A 17,698-nucleotide genomic window follows, 5' to 3' on the forward strand; every position below is an offset into this window, starting at 1 on the left:
TGATTAAAAATACCGAGTTTGCAAACCTATTGTTTTATATCACATTTGCTATTTTACGTCTTGTCGTGAAAATTAGTAAATTTTGCTGAACTTAATGCCAGTCTTTGAAAGTGCGATGTTTTACCCTGTTTTGTATATTACATAAAATACAAACATATATATTCATATTTTTGGAGTTTGGTATATAACCCCACATTCATATAATATTTTTGACATACTTTAAATCGATAAATATTAAAATAATGATAACAAAATTTTTCGCCCTGCCCTCGGGTAAAGAAATTTCGGTTCCATGACCTAGTCTTTAACTTACGACGAATTTTAGAAATCATTTTTTTTAAACTTAATGAAATAAAGCAAATTTTTGTTTTTTAAATTCACACAAAACATAAATTTAAAAAATGCATATTAATTTAATATAAAACCTATAAAACAAAAAAAAATCAGAATGGGGGGAGAAAACTAGTTCTTTAGTGTCTGCTAGTGGAAAAGACCAATCGAATTCCATTCTCGGAACTACACGAGAACAGAACAACTAACTCTAGACAGCATTTTCTTTTTAGAACATTTGAATCTCCCCACACTTAGGTAGCTGTGGTGTCGAAATTGTGATTAACTTCATCATCAATTTCTCTTGGACCATAATCAACTTGCATATCTGTGACTTTTGCTTTAATCCATTGGTCGGATTCCTGTGTAATATCCACAAATTTAACTAGTTTTGCCTTTTCTTTAGGTGATAGATTGGATATTAACTGGTTACATAACTTAAAGTTCCCCTTAGTTCTAGCATCGTGAATCCGTTTAATAAGTTTCTTCATTGAAATGTTAATAACGGGGTCATTTAATTAGTTGTTACTTCATCTTCCCCACACTTAGGCGTTTTATTATTGTTAAGCACTACCGTTGGAGTTGGTAAAACAATATGGTTCTTATCGATCGTTTTTATTGGTTCAACGGTTTTGGTTGGTGTAGATTTAGACTTTCGTATCACAAAGGTGATTGATTTGTCACCATCACTAAGTGTCATTCTACCCTCTCTTATATTAATGAACGCCTCGGTGGACGCTAAGAATGGTCGACCTAAAATTAGAGGAATATTTGAGTCCTCTTATATGTCAATGACAATAAATTCGACTAGAAAGGTTAAATTACCTACTTGAACGGGTAGGTTGTCAGCAATTCCAACTGGGTGCTTAATGGTTTGATCAAAGAGTCTAACACTCATTTTCGTTGGACTTAACTCACCTACTATTAATCTCTTATATAATGAAAGAGGCAAAACACTCACACTCGGACCTACATCTGCTAGTGCATCATACAAGACACAATCACTAAGTAGACAAGGAACAATAAATTGACCCAGATCACCCAACCTGGGTGGAGGTTTCGGTGGAACTGTCTTCACCTGGTTTACTTTTACGGTTTTTGTTTCTTATACTTTCTTATTTTTCTTCTTCTTTCCAAAGGTATCACAAACTTTATTACCTATTACTTGCTCATACTCAACTCCTTTTCTTGGAAACGTTATGGGTGGTCTGTATGGTGCCACCACTGGCTTTATATACTCGGGTGATGGTGGTGGTGTTGTAACTTCTTCATTGTTACTCACATCGAAAACCTTCCCATCATCTGATGCTGGTTTTTCAGAATTCGTTGATACCATATTAACATTCTCATTCCGAGGATTTACTTCAGTATCACTCTGTAGCTTTCCTTGTTCCCTCTTACTCATCATGCTAGCAAGAGTACCTACGTATTTTTCTAGATTCAAAATGGAAGCTTGTTGAGTTCTTAATGACTGATCAAACCTCTCATTTGTTTGGGTTTGAGATTTAATAAATTGTGTTTGAGATTCCATTAGCTTTGTCTTCATTTCTTCCAGATTTGGCTTTTTCTCTTCGGTTTGTTGTGGTGGTTTATATAAGCCAGGTCTTTGTTGATTGAAAGTGTTGTTTTGAGTTGGTTGGTTATTCGGACCTTGTTGGTTGTACGAGTTATTGTTGGGTCGATTTGGATTGTAAAGAATGTTTTGATTTCGATTGAAATTTGGCCTTGGCGGTTGATAATTATTTCCCAGTCTTTGGTTCATGTAGGAAACATTCTTTCGTTCTTCCATGGTTTGCTCAATGTGACAATCTTTCGTTAAGTGTGGTCCACCGCATTGCTCACAACTGATTCTTATTGCATGAATATCTTTAGTCATCTTTTCCATTCTTCTTTCGAAAGCATCTATTTTTGCGAAAACGGAATCAAAGTCATGGCTAGAATCGGCTCTAGCCGCTTTAGATGAACGAAAAATATCTTTTTTCTGGTGCCACTCATGTGAGTGTGAGGCTGTGTTATCTATGATTTTGTGAGCTTTAGTTGCAGTTTTCTTCATAATGGAACCACCAGCTGCTGTGTCGATGTATTTTCGTGTAACAACGTCGACACCTTGGTAGAATATTTGCACTATTTGATAAGTGTCTAAACCGTGCTGAGGACATCCTCTCAACAACTTTCCGAATCTTGTCCACGCCTCATATAATGTTTCATTTGGCTTTTGTGCGAACGTAACAATTTCTCCTTGAAGTCTCACGACTTTAGATGCCGGAAAGAATCTTTTAAGAAAATTTTCAACTAAGACATCCCATGTGTCAATCGCTCCTTCTGGTAACGATTCTAACCAATCTTTAGCTTCTCCCTTTAAAGTCCAGGGAAACAACATGAGATAGATCTATTCATCCTCAACTTCTCTGATTTTGAATAGAGTACAGATCCTATTAAAGGTTCGAAGATGTTCGTTTGGATCTTCTTTTGGCGTACCACTAAATTGGCATTGATTAGTTACCATGTGTAGGATTTGTCCTTTGATTTCATAATCTGGCGCATTAATATCCGGTTGAGTAATGGCATGACCTTGGCCAGTACGTGTAGCTCTCATTCGATCTTCCATACTTAGAGGTTCCTGATTTTTCATGATTGAATTTGTTGAATCTGAATCACTAGGGGATTTTGATTTAATGGTTTCTTCCTCGACAATCTCTGGATGAGTAATTTGTGGTTCAGGAGGAATGATTAGTGGTTCAGGATCTCTGAATTGTCCTTGAATATCCTCCGGGTTCTCAATTGTGAGGTCGGGTTCAAAAAATGGATTATCGGAAAATTGAATTGGAGTACTTGGTCGACTTAAAGATGATTCTAAGGAAAAATCAACGGCGACAATGTTGGCTAGATGTCTTGATCGAGTTACAGGTGGTGAACGTATGAAAGGTGGTGAACGTTTTGCTCGGTGCATTCACTGAATATCCTATTAGTTATAAAAATAATAAAATTATATAAGTTATCAAATTAATAGACTTTTCTGATTTTGCCCCCATTTCGAATAGCCAATAGATGCAGTGGGTAGCCAGGACCCTTTAAATCAGAAGCCCACAAATCGCCACTAACAAATCCAACTATTACTACGAACCAGAAAATTTTGGATGTCTATCAATTTAACCGCTTAAAATAATTTTTCGTCGAAATTTAAAGAAAATAAAGAAAACTTTATGTCCTAAAAACTAGAGCGTAGAAACGAGAAAGAAAAAGAGTGCCTCGAAAAACATGAGGTCAAAAATAAATCGTCGAAAAATAATAATAAGAAAGTAGAGCGTCGAAACTTAAAAGTCTAAAAACTAAAAATTAAAACTTGCGTCTAAAAGTATTAAAGCTTAAAAGGAATTCTATATCCAAAACGGCAATAACTTAATTAGGCACTTAAATCTTAAAATGGCGTCGCAAAATTCTAAAGCACCTAAATCTTAATCTAAAGAAAAAACACTTAAGGGATTTTATGGCAAAGCTTTAAAGATCTAGAAATATAAAATAACTACGGCAAAAACTAAGTTTATAACTAATTACAAACGACAAATAAACAAATTACGAATTATATGATTAAAATATACAATTTATAAAAAGAAACAAGAAATGATAAAATTACTTATTTTATATAGAACTATTATTTTTATATTATTTTATAAAAGTATTAATTTTATATATTTAATAATAATTAATAAACTTAATATTACTAAATAAAACTAAAACTAAATACTAATTAAATAAATCAAAACCTAATTAGGTTAATAATAATAATTAATTTATTAAAACCCTAATCAGTAATTAATGCGTACAAGGTTCAGCCTGTCAGACGGCTTCCCGACAGCGGTTCGTTTATGCCAAAATGGCTCCGCGACTGCGGAGTTTAATGGTGTTGGGTTCGGCTGTTGGGCCAAAAACAGACTCAGCCCAGTTTAATTTAATTAAAAACTGAATCGGGCTTTGAAATTTAACTGGCCCAGTTCGAAATTTTTTTTTATTATATTCATTTGATTTTTTTAGTTTTATAAAATAATGGTTAGAAAATAAAAATAATATTATATTTTAAAAACTTAATAAAAATACTTTTATAGATAAATTCTTAAAATATATATATATATATTCTTTTCTTTTCTTATTTTTAATTTTAATTTTAATTTTTTTTATCACTTATTAATAATACAAAATATTTGTACAAAATTAGAGATAAAAATATAGCGTTTCTCACCGAGTCCCCGGCAGCGACGCCAAAAACTTGATGTTAAAGCGGAGGGGTACGAAATAGATTATCTTTTATTAAGAAATACTATTAAATACGATACAATTTACACAAGTTATTTATTTATTTATAGAATGGGATATACCTAAACCTTGCTACAACACTATAGGCAGTGTACCTAATCGTAGAGTAGTGTAGTTTTTAGTAAGTCCGGTTCATTCCACAGGGAGCTAGTGATTACGTACTATATTTTTAATAAATATATTTATATAAAATATATATATAATTATATATAGTAATATTATATATAAAAGGGGGTTTTACCGTTTAATGACCGGTTTGTCGATTTTATATTTTAAGCGTAAAGATAAATGACGATAATATAAATGACAGAATTTAAATTGCGATAACGTAAATTGCAGTAATTAAAATAACAGTAAATAAAGGTACGATGAAATATGAAATAAAAGTATTATGCTTATTTAAACTTCCGTAACCATGATGTTTAACGTTTTGATTTTAATTCATTACTCTGGGTTAATTGTCCTTTGTCCAGGATTTATTTGAAACCTATCTGGTTTTTGTCCATAATAGTCCATCGGTCATAATTATAAAATGCTCTACAAATTAACCTTATTCCCAAAGTCAAATATTCCAACTAATTAGGGATTCAAACTGTAACAAGGTTTTAATACTTTGTTAATAATTACACCAGGTTATTGACTGCGTGTAATCTAAGGTTTTAATACTTTGTTAACAATTACACCAATTACCCTTGTATGTAATCCACCCCTGTTTTAATTAGTCCATGATATTTTAATTTATCTACTTGGCCAAAATGAATAATCAATGAATAATCAATTACCCAAAACCAATTGATTAATTAAATGATCATAAAAGATGTCGTATAAACGTCACTAAATAGGACATGCATAATCATTTAATAATTATTAGATTAACTAATTTGAAGATAGGTTCGACAGATTCCAATGAGTTGTCATTCAATTAGACAATACCCCCCACCTATTAATAGTCATAGTCCAATGTCCACAAGTGTCGGTCTTTTGTCCAAACCTGAATTATGGTACAAAATTCAATAACCCCGTCTTAATATTTAGCCCAACATCACGATTACTTCGGCCCAAATAAGCATAATAATAACTTAGTTATGATACATTAATTAAAAAAGCAAGAACATAGCTTACAGTGATTATTTATCGCGTAGCGTTACACGGACAGAGTTCCGACTTTAAAACCCGTAAAACATTTCTTACAATAACCCAACTAAACCATAATTTATTATTAATCTTAAATTAAAATTATAATTATAATATAAATATAAATATATTACATATAGAGATTGAGAGATTGGAAAAAGGTGTGTATTTCATCTTCTGAATTCGTTGGCTTTTATAGGCAATTCTTGAGACTGACTGCTCCGCGATCGTGGAGGTTTTACCCTTTGCAGCTCCGCAATTGCGGAGGTCCTGATTCCAGCTCATTTCTTAAACAAAACGTGGGCTGCTGTGAATATTATAATATATAATATATATAATTATTTATATATTATATTATATTCTTGTGCATAGTTGACTTGTAATTTTAGCTCCATTGAGTTGTACTTTGATAGTTGTTTCATGTCTCGGTTCTGGATTTTCGAACGTCTTTTCGTATGCTTAGATATATTGTACTTTGCGTTCCGTGACTTGTACTCTTATCAATATTTAGACGTTAATCATCAATAAATAGTATCATTTAGAGTGTAACTTGTACATTTGAGCTTTTTGGTCATTTGCTTCTTCAAATCGTCATTTTCTTCTTTTGTCTTCGCACTTATTTATTTAAATGAATATTACTTGAAAATAGAACAATTGCAACTAAAAACTTTACATATTGGAAGGATATTGCGACTAAATATATGTTAATTTGGAGCACTATCAAATATCCCCATACTTGAACGTTGCTTGTCCTCAAGCAATACAGAACTTGAAATAAAATCATACATCACTCGAATCACTTTTTTTATTTTCACACTTTATACATCAGTGATTTTGATACGGCGGTATAAACAATGATAGTAACGATAGAACCATGGTTAAAGGTGGGTGTGCCATCCACAGTTGCCTCGGGTTCAGGTCAACGACACTTGCAATCAAATAGTCGATTTACTTTCGGTTTCCAAAGTAAAGTGCACATTTGAAAGGCGGTTTAAAGTCCAACGTGACTATGAAAATTTAGATCCTTAAGGAAATTGGATCTTTATGAAAACATTTGATCTTTTGAAAATTTAAGCCAGATTTTACCCTAGATAAGTTTTTCGGAATAACCCTTCACCAGTGTTTGCAAAATATTTTTGTGGGTTTTCTGGGTTTCAGATTTTAAAATTTTAGCTCAAAACTTATGGTTTTGTGTTACCCACTTGCTAACCTTGTATTAGGAAAGCACACGTCCAGTATACTTGCTCCGTATATTACCTTTCGGTAAACTACCGTCCGGTTGCAAAAGAAAGCGATGAACAAGCAACTGTTAAGGCAATGTCCCATGACATGCATGTAATTATGGTCAAAAACGTGTCGGATGCAATTACTATCCTTTGTAGGAGCAATAGTAAAGATCACCCTATAATTTTTCGGTCTGGCACAAGGTCCTGTCTTCGACCATGCTATGCAACCACCGTTCTTACGGTTGACACCCGATTTGGTTCAGTTGACCTAATTAATTCTGGTGAATTCTCAGGATTTTACGTTCAATGGTAATGAACGCATTGAAAATCGGATTTTAGAAAACAAATCGATTTTAATTTGATCAAAATATTTTCTCGTTCAAGCTCGAGTTTAGATATCATCTAATTCCATGAGTTTGTAATTCTCAATCTTTAAGGTCAATCTCAAGGATTGAGTAATATCAGGCTTAAAAGCTGATTTTTAATCTTTAAGGAGATTATCCTTTCTGGGGGTCTGATTCATTAGTCTTATCAAGCTAATTTGCACGGCGCCCTCCCCATTTTACGAGACAGATCCTCTCATAGTTTGGATAAGTCTGACCACTTGGCGACCCTGTTTGATGCTGAGGTCCATGGATTTCCTGCTGATTTTAGAGATGACTTTTCTAGATTTTTCGTCAACCTACAGCTGGTCTGGACGACAACTTCCTGACCTAAATCAAGAAGCGCGTGTCTTTTTCGGAAGACTTTACTTCCTTTTAATGATGGAATTGATTCATCGTGTAGATCCATCTTTCTTTCAAATATATTACAGTAAATCGGGTAAAACTGATTAGTTTAGTCCAAAGCAAAAGTACCTGCAATAATCTTGTACAAAAATATGTGATATCTGTTTTAAAGAACTTGGTGCATTCTTCCGACACTTAGCTTTTATTTTGTTTCTTTCTTTGCCATTTTATTCTCTTCTATTCCATTTTAAATGAATTCTAACGTTTTGAGTTGTTTCTCAATTTATGTCCTTTCCGAGGTAAAAATAATTTCGGTATTATCACCTAGTTTTATCGTTCATAAATATGTATAAACATGATTTTGAATTCATTTAATTGAAAAATTTTCAAATTTTCACAAAATTTGGCAATTAAACTAAGTGTAAACCCGAGAGAATTTATAACTCTTCCCCACACTTGAGATCTTGCAATGCCCTCATTTGCAAGAAATCAGTAAAAATCTAAATTCATGAGGGTGATTAGTGTAGAAAAATGATTAAAAATACCGAGTTTGCAAACCTATTGTTTTATATCACATTTGCTATTTTACGTCTTGTCGTGAAAATTAGTAACTTTTGCGGAACTTAATGCCAGTCTTTGAAAGTGCGATGTTTTACCCTGTTTTGTATATTACATAAAATACAAACATATATATACATATTTTTGAAGTTTGGTATATAACCCCACATTCATATAATATTTTTGGCATACTTTAAATCAATAAATATTAAAATAATGATAACAAAATTTTTCGCCCCGCCCTCGGGTAAAGAAATTTCTGTTCCATGACCTAGTCTTTAACTTACGACGAATTTTAGAAATCATTTTTTTTAAACTTAATGAAATAAAGCAAATTTTTGTTTTTTAAATTCACACAAAACATAAATTTAAAAAATGCATATTAATTTAATATAAAACCTATAAAAAAAATCAGAATGGGGGGAGAAAACTAGTTCTTTAGTGTCTGCTAGTGGAAAAGACCAATCGAATTCCATTCTCGGAACTACACGAGAATAGAACAACTAACTCTAGACAGCATTTTCTTTTTAGAACATTTGAATCTCCCCACACTTAGGTAGCTGTGGTGTCGAAATTGTGATTAACTTCATCATCAATTTCTCTTGGACCATAATCAACTTACATATCTGTGACTTTTGCTTTAAGCCATTGGTCGGATTCCTGTGTAATATCCACAAATTCAACTAGTTTTGCCTTTTCTTTAGGCGATAGATTGGATATTAACCGGTCACATAACTTAAAGTTCCCCTTGGTTCTAGCATCGTGAATCCGTTTAATAAGTTTCTTCATTGAATTGTTAATAACGGGGTCATTTAATTTCGCATCAACAACGGGGTTCTTTGTTATCAGGGCATCATTAGTTGTTACTTCATCTTCCCCACACTTAGGCGTTTTATTATTGTTAAGCACTACCGTTGGAGTTGGTAAAACAATATGGTTCTTATCGATCGTTTTTATTGGTTCAACGGTTTTGGTTGGTGGAGATTTAGACTTTCGAATCACAAAGGTGCTCGATTTGTCACCATCACTAAGTGTCATTCTACCCTCTCTTACATTAATGAACGCCTCGGTGGACGCTAAGAATGGTCGACCTGAAATTAGAGGAATGTTTGAGTCCTTTTCTATGTCAATGACAATAAATTCGACTAGAAAGGTTAAATTACCTACTTGAACGGGTAGGTTGTCAGCAATTCCAACTGGGTGCTTAATGGTTAGATCAAAGAGTCTAACACTCATTTTTGTTGGACTTAACTCACCTACTCATAATCTCTTATATAATGAAAGAGGCATAACACTCACACTCGCACCTACATCTGCTAGTGCATCATACATGACACAATCACTAAGTAGACAAGGAACAATAAATTAACCCGGATCACCCAACCTGGGTGGAGGTTTCGGTGGAACTGTCTTCACCTGGTTTACTTTTACGGTTTTTGTTTCTTATACTTTCTTATTTTTCTTCTTCTTTCCAAAGGTATCACAAACTTTATTACCTATTACTTGCTCATACTCAACTCCTTTTCTTGGAAACGAGATGGGTGGTCTGTATGGTGCCACCACAGGCTTTACATACTCGGGTGATGGTGGTGGTGTTGTAACTTCTTCATTGTTACTCACATCGAAAACCTTCCCATCATCTGATGCTGGTCTTTCAGAATTCGTTGATACCATATTAACATTCTCATTCCGAGGATTTACTTCAGTATCACTCGGGTGGTGGTGGTGTTGTAACTTCTTCATTGTTACTCACATCAAAAACCTTCCCATCTTCTGATGTTGGTTTTTCAGAAATTGTTGACACCATATTAACATTCTCATTCCGAGGATTTACTTTAGTATTACTCGGTAGCTTTCCTTGTTCCCCTCTCACTCATCATGCTAGCAAGAGTACCTACGTATTTTTATAGATTCAGAATGGAAGCTTGTTGAGTTCTTAATGACTGATCAAACCTCTCATTTGTTTGGGTTTGAGATTTAATAAATTGTGTTTGAGATTCCATTAGCTTTGTCTTCATTTCTTCCAGATTTGGCTTTTTCTCTTCGGTTTGTTGTGGTAGTTTATATAAGCCAGGTCTGTGTTGATTAAAAGTGTTGTTTTGAGTTGGTTGGTTATTCGGACCTTGTTGGTTGTATGAGTTATTGTTGGGTCCATTTGGATTGTAAAGAATGTTTTGATTTCGATTGAAATTTGGCCTTGGCGGTTGATAATTATTTTGATAATTATTTCCCGGCCTTTGGTTCATGTAGGAAACATTCTCTCGTTGTTCCATGGTTTCTTCAATGTGACAATCTTTCGTTAAGTGTGGTCCACCGCATTGCTCACAACTGATTCTTATTGCATGAATATCTTTAGTCATCTTTTCCATTCTTCTTTCGAAAGCATCTATTTTTGCGAAAACGGAATCAAAGTCATGGCTAGAATCGACTCTAGCCGCTATCGATGAACGAAAAATATCTTTTTCCTGGTGCCACTCATGTGAGTGTGAGGCTGTGTTATCAATGATTTTGTGAGCTTCAGTTGCGGTTTTCTTCATAATGGAACCACCAGCTGCTGTGTCGATGTATTTTCATGTAGCAACGTCGACACTTTGGTAGAATATTTGCACTATTTGATAAGTGTCTAAACCGTGCTGAGGACATCCTCTCAACAACTTTCCGAATCTTGTCCACGCCTCATATAATGTTTCATTTGGCTTTTGTGCGAACGTAACAATTTCTCCTTGAAGTCTCACGACTTTAGATGCCGGAAAGAATCTTTTAAGAAAATTTTCAACTAAGACATCCCATGTGTCAATCGCTCCTTCTGGTAACGATTCTAACCAATCTTTAGCTTCTCCCTTTAAAGTCCAGGGAAACAACATGAGATAGATCTATTCATCCTCAACTTCTCTGATTTTGAATAGAGTACAGATCCTATTAAAGGTTCGAAGATGTTCGTTTGGATCTTCTTTTGGCGTACCACTAAATTGGCATTGATTAGTTACCATGTGTAGGATTTGTCCTTTGATTTCATAATCTGGTTCATTAATATCCGGTTGAGTAATGGCATGACCTTGGCCAGTACATGTAGCTCTCATTCGATCTTCCATACTTAGAGGTTCCTGATTTTCCATGATTGAATTTGTTGAATCTGAATCACTAGGGGATTCTGATTTAATGGTTTCTTCCTCGAAAATCTCTGGATGAGTAATTTGTGGTTCAGGAGGAATGATTAGTGGTTCAGGATCTCTGAATTGTCCTTGAATATCCTCCAGGTTCTCAATTGTGAGGTCGGGTTTAAAAAATGGATTATCGGAAAATTGAATTGGAGTACTTGGTCGACTTGAAGATGATTCTAAGGAAAAATCAACGGCGACAATGTTGGCTAGATGTCTTGATCGAGTTACAGGTGGTGAACGTATGAAAGGTGGTGAACGTTTTGCTCGGTGCATTCACTGAATATCCTATTAGTTATAAAAATAAAAAAGTATATAACTTATCAAATTAATAGAATTTTCTGATTTTGCCCACGTTTCGAATAGCCAATAGATGCAGCGGGTAGCCAGGACCCTTTAAATCGGAAGCACACAAATCGCCACTAACAAATCCAACTATTACTACGAACCATAAAATTTTGGATGTCTATCAATTTAACCGCTTAAAATAATTTTTCGTCGAAATTTAAAGAAAATTCTATGTCCTAAAAACTAGAGCGTAGAAACGAGAAAGAAAAAGAGTGCGTCGAAAAACATGAGGTCGAAAAATAAATCGTCGAAAAATAATAATAAGAAAGTAGAGCGTCGAAACTTAAAAGTCTAAAAACTAAAAATTAAAACTTGCGTCTAAAAGTATTAAAGCTTAATTAGGCACTTAAATCTTAAAAAGGCGTCGCAAAATTCTAAAGCACCTAAATCTTAATCTAAAGAAAAAACACTTAAGGGATTTTACGGCCAAGCTTTAAAGATCTAGAAATATAAAATAACTACTACAAAAACTAAGTTTAAAACTAATTACAAATGACAAATAAACAAATTACGAATTATATGATTAAAATATACAATTTATAAAAAGAAACAAGAAATGATAAAATTACTTATTTTATATAAAAATATTATTTTTATATTATTTTATAAAAGTATTAATTTTATATATTTAATAATAATTAATAAACTTAATATTACTAAATAAAACTAAAACTAAATACTAATTAAATAAATCAAAACCTAATTAGGTTAATAATAATAATTAATTTATTAAAACCCTAATCGGTAATTAATGCGTACAAGGTTCAGCCTGTCAGAAGGCTCCGCGACTGCGGTTCGTTTATACCAAAATGGCTCCGCGACTGCGGAGTTTAATGGTGTTGGGTTCGGCTGTTGGGCCAAAAACAGACTCACCCCAGTTTAATTTAATTAAAAACTAAATTGGGATTTAAAATTTAACTGGCCAAGTTCGAATTTTTTTTTATTATTATATTAATTTGATTTTTTTAGTTTTATAAAATAATGGTTAGAAAATAAAAATAAATTTATATTTTAAAAACTTAATAAAAATACTTTTATAGATAAATTCTTAAAATATATATATTTTTTTCTTTTCTTATTTTTAAAATTTTTTTTAACACTTATTAATAATACAAAATATTTTTACAAAATTAGAGATAAAAATATAGCGTTTCTCACCGAGTCCCCGGCAGCGGCGCCAAAAACTTGATGTTAAAGCGGAGGGGTAAGAAATAGATTATATTTTATTACGAAATACTATTAAATACGATACAATTTACACAAGTTATTTATTTATTTATAGAATGAGATATACCTAAACCTTGCTACAACACTATAGGCAGTGTACCTAATCGTAGAGTAGTGTAGTTTTTAGTAAGTCCGGTTCATTCCACAGGGAGCTAGTGATTACGTACTACATTTTTAATAACTATATTTATATAAAATATATAGAATTATATATAGTAATATTATAAATAAAAGGGGGTTTTACCGTTTAATGACCGGTTTGTCGATTTTATATTTTAAGCGTAAAGATAAATGACGATAATATAAATGACAGAATTTAAATTGCGATAAAGTAAATTGTAGTAATTAAAATGACAGTAAATAAAGGTACTATGAAATATGAAATAAAAGTATTATGCTTATTTAAACTTCCGTAACCATGATGTTTGACGTTTTGATTTTAATTCATTACTCTGGGTTAATTGTCTTTTGTCCTGGATTTATTTGAAACCTATCTGGTTTTTGTCCATAATAGTCCATCGGTCATAATTATTGATAGTGCTCCAGATGAACATATATTTAGGCACAATATCCTTCCAATATGTAAGGCTTTTAGTTGTAATTGTTCTATTTTTATATAATATTCGTTTAAATAAATAAGTGCGAAGACAAAAGAAGAAAATGATGATTTGAAGACGCAAATGACCAAAAATCTAAAAAGTACAAAGTACAATCCAAGTGGTTCGAAATATTGATGAGAAACGTCTCAAAATTACAAAAGTACAAGTCGCAAAACGCAAAGTACAAGATATTAAATTATACAAAAGGACGTTCGAAAAACCGGAACCGGGACCTGAGCCAACTATCAACGCGCAATGCAACGGAGCTGAAATTACAAGTCAACTATGCACAAGAATATAATATAATATTTAAATAATTATATAAATTATTTATATATTATATATTATATTAAATAACGTCGACAAACTAGCAAACAAACAATTCTGAGCTGGATTCCCAGGCCATGCGATCGCATGGCCAGAAGGCACAAATGCCATGCGATCGCATGGAACAAAAAGGTTGGCCGCATTGCTATAAAAGGCGCAGTTTCAGTCGAGTTTATAGACATCTTTTTCTCTACTCTTCATCTATAACATAAATATATATATTTATAATTTTAATTTTAATTTAAGTTTAATAATAATTGGGTTATTGTAAGAAATGTTTTACGGGTTTTAAGTCGGAACTCTGTCCGGGTAACGCTACGTGATAAATAATCACTGTAAGCTATGTTCTTCCTTTTTAAATTAATGTCTCGTAACTAAGTTATTATTATGCTTATTTATGCCAAAGTAATCGTGATGTTGGACTAAAAATTAAGATTGGGTTATTATATTTTGTACCATAATTAAGGTTTGGACAAAAGACCGACACTTTTGAACATTGGACTATTGACTATTAATATGTAGGGGGTATTGTCTAATTGAACGATAACTCATTGGAACCTGTCGAACCTATCTTCAAATTAGTTAATCTAATAATTATTAAAATGATTATATATGTTCTATTTAGTGACGTTTATACGACATTTTTTACGATCATTTAATAAATTATTCGGATTGCGTAATTGATTATTCATTCTTATCAAGTGGGTAAATTAATATTCATATCTCATTAAAACGTGGGTGGATTACATACAAGGATAATTGGTGTAATTGTTAACAAAATATTAAAACCTTGAATTACCCGCAGTCGATAACCTGGTGTAATTATTAAACAAAGTATTAAAACCTTGTTACAGTTCGAATCCTTAATTAGTTAGAATATTTGACTTCGGGAATAAGGTTAATTTGACGAGCATTTTATAATTATGACCGATGGACTATTATGGACAAAAACCAGATAGGTATCAAATAAATCCAGGACAAAGGACAATTAACCCAGATAAATAAATTAAGATCAAAACGTCAAACATCATGGTTACGGAAGTTTAAATAAGCATAATTGTTTTATTTCATATTTCATCGTACTTTTATTTACTGTCATTTTATTTACTGCAATTTACTTTATCGCAATTTAAATTCTGTCATTTATATTATCGTCATTTATCTTTACGCTTTATTTAAAATCAACAAACCGGTCATTAAACGGTAAAAACCCCCTTTTATAATAATATTACTTTATATAATTATATATATTTTATATAAATATAGTTGTTAAAAATATAGCGTTAAACTCAGCTAGCTCCCTGTGGAACGAACCGAACTTACTAAAAACTACACTACTGTACAATTAGGTACACTACCTATAAGTGTTGTAGCAAGGTTTAGGTATATCCACTCTATAAAAAAATAAATAACTTGTGTAAAATCGTATCGTATTTAATAGTATTTCGTAATAAAATTAATAGTATTTCGTATACACCTCTGCACACATCAAGTATTTTTGGCGCCGCTATCGGGGACGCCGAAACGAAAAGCTATAAAAAAAGATTTTTATTAAGTTTTAATTTCTTTTTGTAAAAATATGTTTTAAATATTAAAAATACAAAAATATAAAAAGAAAAACGAAATATATATATATATATATATATATATATATATATATATATATATATATATATATATATATATATATATATATATATATATATATATATATATATATATATATTTAAGAGTTTGTTTAAAATATATAAAATTATAAAGTTTTTCTATTTCTATTTTAGTTTTTAAAAAGTAAGTTTTTATTTATTTTATATAAATAAATATAAAACAGAAAAAAAAATAGTAAAAAGTAATCGGGCCGATCACTGTAGCAGCCCAACTAATTTGGCCTGGATCCACGACTCATGCGACCGCATGGAATTATAACTTCAGACTCATGCGATCGCATGACTTGAAGTGACAGGTCTGGTACCTTGGATCCATCGAATTAGGGTTAGGTTTTAATTATTATTATTATTAATTAATTTAGATTAGGGTTTTGTTTTAATATTAATTAGTTTTAGTTTTATTTATTTTGTGTTTTTAAGTTATAATTAGTTGTATTATTTATAAAATCAATACTTTTATAAAATAAATAATATAAAAATAATATTTTTATAAAAATTGTATTTTTATAACTTTAAGCCTATTTTTATATTTTGTATATTTTTAATCGTTAAAGCGTAATTTTATAATTTTTCGTTCGTAATTAGTTCGTAACTTAGTATTTTGCCGTAGTTATTTTATATTTCTAGATTTTTAGACTTTGCCGTAAAATCCTTTAAGTGCTTTTTCTTTAGACTAAGATTTAGATGCTTTAGAATTTTGCGATGCCGTTTTAAGTTTTAGTGCCTTTTTAAGTTATTGCCGTTTTGGATATAGAATTCCTTTTAAGCTTTAATACCTTTAAGACGTAAGTTTTAATATTTAGTTTTTAGACTTTTAAGTTTCGACACTGCATTTTATTATTTTTCGACGCTTAATTTTTCGACCTTTTATTTTTCGACGTTTTTCGATGCACTCTTTTTCTTTCTCATTTCTCGACGCTCTAGTTTTTAGGACATGGAATTTTCTATTTCTTCTCTAGAACTTCTTCAAACTTTGACGAAATTTTTTTTAAGCGGTTAAATTGATAGACATCCTAAATTTTCTGATTCGTAGTAATAGTTGGATTTGTTAGTGGCGAGTTGTGGGCTTCCGATTTAAAGGGTCCTGGCTACTTGCTGGATCTATTGGCTATTCGAAACGTGAGCAAAATCAGAAAAGTCTATTAATTTGATAACTTATATAATTTTTATTTTTATAACTAATAGGATATTCAGTGAATGCACCTAGCAAAACGTTCACCACCTTTCATACGTTCACCACCTGTAACTCGATCAAGACATCTAGCCAATATTGTCGTTGATTTTTCTTTAGAATCGTCATCTAGTCGACCAAGTACTCCAATTTAAATTTTCGATAATCCATTTTTTGAACCTGACCTCACAATTGAGAATCTGGAGGATATTCAGGGACAATTCAGAGATGCTGAACCACTAATCATTCCTCCGAAACCACAAATCACTCATCCGGAGATTGTCGAGGAAGAAACCATTAAATCAGAATCCTCTAGTGATTTAGATTCAACAAATTCAATTATGGAAGTAACAGAACCTCTAAGTATGGAAGACCGAATGAGAGCCACACGCACTGGCCAAGGTCACGCCATTATTAAGCCAGACATTAATGTGCCAGATTATGAAATCAAAGGACAAATCCTACACATGGTAACTAATCAATGCTAATATAGTGGTACGCCGAAGGAAGATCCAAACGAACATCTTCAAACCTTTAATAGGATCTGTACTCTATTTAAAATCCAAGAAGTAAAGGATGAACAAATCTATCTCATGTTATTTCCCTGGACTTTAAAGGGAGAAGCCAAAGATTGGTTAGAATCGTTACCTGAAGGGGCGATTGATACATGGGATGTTTTAGTTGAAAAATTTCTTAAACAATTCTTCCCGGCATCCAAAGTCGTGAGACTTCAAGGAGAAATTGTTACATTTACGCAAAAGCCAAATGAAACTCTATATGAGGCGTGGACAAGATTTGGAAAGTTGTTGAGAGGATGTCCTCAACACGGTTTAGATACTTATCAAATAGTACAAATATTCTACCAAGGATGAGACGTTGCTACACGAAAAGACATCGACATAACAGCTGGTGGT

The 17,698-nt window shown here is 32.2% G+C and overlaps 2 non-coding genes across 2 annotated transcripts; both read left to right on the forward strand.

The window, feature by feature from the left end:
- Positions 1–2,471: 2,471 nt before the first annotated feature.
- Positions 2,472–2,578, forward strand: LOC139903626 (small nucleolar RNA R71). The gene has a single exon (XR_011778436.1). It is a non-coding gene; the product is annotated as a small nucleolar RNA R71 (small nucleolar RNA).
- Positions 2,579–10,912: 8,334 nt separating this feature from the next.
- Positions 10,913–11,019, forward strand: LOC139903627 (small nucleolar RNA R71). The gene has a single exon (XR_011778437.1). It is a non-coding gene; the product is annotated as a small nucleolar RNA R71 (small nucleolar RNA).
- Positions 11,020–17,698: the final 6,679 nt, after the last annotated feature.

Source organism: Rutidosis leptorrhynchoides, chromosome 3 (genome assembly GCF_046630445.1).
Source record: "Rutidosis leptorrhynchoides isolate AG116_Rl617_1_P2 chromosome 3, CSIRO_AGI_Rlap_v1, whole genome shotgun sequence".
In the NCBI taxonomy this organism is placed as follows: domain Eukaryota; kingdom Viridiplantae; phylum Streptophyta; class Magnoliopsida; order Asterales; family Asteraceae; genus Rutidosis; species Rutidosis leptorrhynchoides.